Here is a 4,960-nt window from a genome sequence, read left to right on the forward strand (position 1 = left end):
TACGCGCCTTATACAATGTAATGTAGACATATTAAATAGTATTTTAATGTTTAAAATGTATTTAAGATTACAAATCAAAAGAATTGATTTTTCGGTGCAAACAAAAGCGGTGAAGTGGGAAAAGGAGCTTCCCCGGAGTTTTAAAAGTCATGAAAATTGTGTGCATTTCCCTAGGTGAGGTGGAAAGTTGAGCCATTGTAAGTTTTCAAATTTATATATTTTGTATTTTTATTTTGTTTTTAGATTTCTTTTAAATACACATTTAATGCTGTTATATTGAAAAATATAATAATAAGTTTTTTAAGTTTTTTAAGTTTTTTAAAATTAATATTATTTTTTTCATTAATTTTCTTGTTTTTTATTAAATATTCAATTTTCTATATTTTTAAAGAGTTTGTACACTCTTAAAGGACTTAGAGCATCAAGATCTACTATATTAATTAACTAGCACTTGCACAAAGGAGGGTGCAAGGGTCACGCCGATAGAAAATCATATAAAAGTTAACATGTTATAGAGTACAATTTGATATTGATATGTATAAAAAAATACATTTATTTAATTTATAATGTCTGTACATTTTTTAATAAATATATTCATTATTCAACACATGAAAGTAACCTTGGTGGCATATGTTGCTCAATGGTCACACTTTACTTTATTTTTAATTCTCAACTTGGAATGAGAGGGCACAAAAAGAGGATTAAAAAAATTAAAAAACAATTTAGTCTAACTTCAAACCTTGGCATGTAGTTCACAAGACCTTCTTGAAATGGTTGAAAGTTATTGTCACCTACATAATCTTATATGGATTGTAGCTATTGTTGTGGGTGCAATATCTAATGATATTATGAAACCCTAAAACAATTATTTTAAGAGATAAAAAGAAACAAAAAAAAAAAAAAAAATTATAGGATTTGAAGGTATTTAAAAAATGAGACAAACCAAAACCAATCTCTTTATAGTTTTGCTTCAATCTAATCACAATGAATGAAAACTATATCTAAGAATATTGCATCTCATTTCATCCCTTCCAATTTCCACGTAGATTTGATATGATCATTTATAGTTATAGATTTGATACAATTTTTAATAGTTCTAAGATTTCATATTGAGTGATGATCTTATTATTATTTTTGATAGCCTAACGCTAAAAAAAAGAAATTATTTATTTATTTATTTCATGTACATAAATTTGTTTTACATGTATGCATGTACTAATCATTTTAAAATAAATCAAAATAATAATATTTTTTTATACATGACTTTGTAAATTATAGCTCAATCCATTGTGTTTTGAATCTAGGGAGAATAACATCTTATGATACATAGAAGAAATGAAACAAACATGTAAATAGATTTTAAAAAAGTTATTTAAAAGATACCAAACATTTAAATTGAACATTAAGGGTTGGGGGCCTAGCTTCCAGTGGTGAAGCACAAGGTCATGAGGTCTAGTCTCCCCCAGCCTTCGTGTCACAGGTCATGTTAAAAAAAACATATTAAGATGGAATAAAACATGAAAAAAATAGTAATCTTTACAAGTCACTTTTAAAAAAACACATTAAGATGGAATAGAACATGAAAAATATAGTAATCTTTTTTTTCTAAATAAGTAAATAGCTGCAAAGGGGCAGCACCCTTGTATTAATCAAAATAGGAGAATACAAGGTCTGGTTCAGTGAGAGCGGTAGGGGGAAAGAACCAAGAAGAAAACCCCCTACCCTAGCTCTATTCCTTATACAAGAAAAAACCAGCAATGGAGGCTGGACAAGTACAAAACACCAGTCGACAACCGCTAGAAGTAGATAACAGAGGCCTTTAAACAAAAAAAAACAATAATCAGAACAAAGAAACTGGAGAGAGGTGACAACCGGAATCAATGGGAGTCTTCAGAGTCATCATCCACAGGAGCACGAGCCGCATCCAGGATTATAGGGCATTCAGTGCCACAGGTCGAGTGAGTCGTCGATTCTGCCTTCTCCCTAGGGAGTCGGTAGTCATTTGGGAACCACTCCTCGCCAAGCCCAAACCCCTAGTCATTGTCATCAACCAAATCTCCATTCTCCAGAATACCAAATTCTTCTGCACTCGCTAACCCTTCATCTCGAAGATATTTTTACCTCCATTCCGATGTGAAACCATTTTGAATGCCTGTCGCCTTAAGCAGAAATTCAATATTCCTAGTAATGGCAGGCCAGGATTCTTGAAGAGCATCAAAGTCCAGAGAGTTCACAATCACTAACTTTCCCACCTTCGCCCCATTGCCCAAGGACATATAGTAATTTTGGGGAAGCGGTATTCTCGGGTTGGCATCAATATTGTCCAACGCGGCATCAATTTCCCCCAGTAGGAGCTGTTTAAACACCATTTGAGTTAAAAGCTTTGCTCTCTGCTTGCTAGTCCCCGTGTAAATCACCATTGCAAGGAAAAAGGTCAGGATATTGGCATTGGCTCTGTACCTATGATAAGCCATAAGGAATTCCTTCCCCAGTATCCTTTTAAGGTTGTGAAGAATAAGAGGGTGTCGAGAGTAGAGGACCTCCAACAGACATTTGTCAATGATTTCGCCCAAGAATGCCATCTGTCGACAAGTAGCTTCAAGGAGAATTGGGGTCTCCATAGCAAGTCGCTGAGTGAAGAATGCAAATGTTTGATGGAAAAATGAGGGCATTCCATTATTAAATAGCAAGTCATCAAACCAGGGGATACGAGCGCCAGGCAAGTAGTTCATGCCAATTGAATACACACACGTGTGAAATGACAGTGTCCAAACCTCTTTATCCAAAGCTCGTCAACCTAATGTCGACCGACTTTATCCATCAAGTAATTATATGCAAATCTTGAAAGGATCTAGTCATAACTAGATACTAATTAAAAGTACACACATGTCCAATTGCCACGGGGCCCAAACCGGCACAGACCAATAATGACGGCAGCGAGCCACGTCACGGTGACAAGAAGAAACCTTAACTAGTGAACAAATCAATCAGTCGATCAATCCACCGGGAGCCACGACCATTAGGTTAAGTAAAAATATAGCGGCAACTAGGGAGGCAATGCACCGGTTTGCACCACAACCGGTAGTTCAATCGGAGAAAAATCTCAACCAGTGAGCACCACCATCAGTGAGATAGTCGGGAGTCCATATCAACCGGTGGAGGCAATACTACCAGTTAGCACCATCACCGACTGGCTAATCAGAGAAACATGTCAACTGGAAGGAGAAGACAATCAGTTAAGACCACAACCGACAAACTCAACCGGAAAGCACTGATACTGGCAAGATAATCTGGCCATATCAACCGGTGGAAGTTCAATTGGGGTAACAAACTAGTCAGAAAGACCCAATCAGAGTGCCAAGGGGGGGTCACCATCGACTATCGCCATTTTAGAGAGTCTGTCAGCCTCTCCATTACCTTCCCTATAGATGTGGCTAATCTAAAAATCATCAAACGTGGCTAGTAGCACTAGAATCGGTTGAAGCCACTGGTTAAGGTACCAACTAGGGGTGTTGTTACAACGGACCGCATTAACCACATTTAATGAGTCTCTCTCTAGATGAATTCTCTACACCCCAAGCTCCTTCCCTAGCTGCAGTCCTCTTAAAGTCACTCTGAATTCAGCTTCATTGTTAGTGGCAACTCCAATCTTTTCAGAGATTTCTTTTATACAGATACCATCGAAGTTCCTTAATATACACCCAATACCCACTTGACCCGGGTTTCCTGCAGAAGCACCATCAAAGTTTACCTTACACCACCCAGGCTTTGGCGCTTCCCATTTAACACCCAATCTTGGATTGACCTGATCCACCGGGGTTCCCTTGCCAAAAAGCGGTGGAATGAGCAGATTTGGAAGTGCCAGCTTAATCTTCCAATCCCAGTCTGTATATATATTTTTCTTTAATGATTTGGATTGAGCAGCCTCATTTAGGAGCTCAGTCAGATGGTTCTCAATTTTCCCACATAGAGACGTTAAGCGCATCTCTTTACCCTGGAAAATTCTACGATTCCTTTCTTTCCAAATTTCCCAAATCATAAGAGATAGTAAAATATAAAGTAAATTAGCAAATATAGCCTTTCCTGCCGGTTTAGGCCATTGCAAAAACCACTCATCCAGCCCTGATGGGAAGGGGCCAAAGATTCTCAATTTTCCCATGAAATGCCACCAACAGTGACTGGAGAACTTGCAGTGGAGAAGTAGATGATCCACAATCTCTTCTTTCTCTTGACATAAAATGCATCTACTGGGTCCATTGAAACCCATTGAATAGAGCCTTTCTTTAGTTGGAATATTTTTTTTGACAAGCCAGCCAGGCAAATGAACCTGCTTTGGGTAGGAGATGTCGGTGCCAAAAAAGATTAACATGCCAATATTTTTTGTCTATAGTCGCTTCTTTCAATTTGTAACCAAAACATACCTTGTATTTACCATCAGAGGAACCGCACCACCTAATAATGTCCTTTTCAGGGGAAGGGAAAATAACCCTTTTGTTGAGAATGTCGGCAAACAAGTCTTTCTGATGTTGATCCAAGTCCATGGGATCCAAGGAGTTCCATTTCCACTTAGCAATGCCATTTTCTTGGATAGGATAACCATAATCATAGATATTGTGACCTCAGAGGCGACAAGTTTCTACCATAATAGGTTGCAGAGAAGGATTGAGACATAAGGCAGCTTCATCAGCCCAAGACTCAATCCAAAAGGAGGCATCCCTTTCATTCCTGACATCCCAGGTAACCTGATCACTTATGATTTCCCTGCTTTCCACAATAAAATTCCAGATGGTCGAACCTCTGGGGGGGTTGTTTATAGTGAGAATCCTTTTTGGCTCCAAGGAGTCCAAATATTTATGTTTTAGAATCCTTGTCCATTTTTGTTTACCACCACTGCAAATTTCCCAAACCAATTTAGCACCCATAGCTAAATTCATAACCGAAATTTGTCAAATGCCAGCAC

This window comes from Cryptomeria japonica, chromosome 2 (genome assembly GCF_030272615.1).
Source record: "Cryptomeria japonica chromosome 2, Sugi_1.0, whole genome shotgun sequence".
Taxonomy (NCBI): Eukaryota; Viridiplantae; Streptophyta; class Pinopsida; order Cupressales; family Cupressaceae; genus Cryptomeria; species Cryptomeria japonica.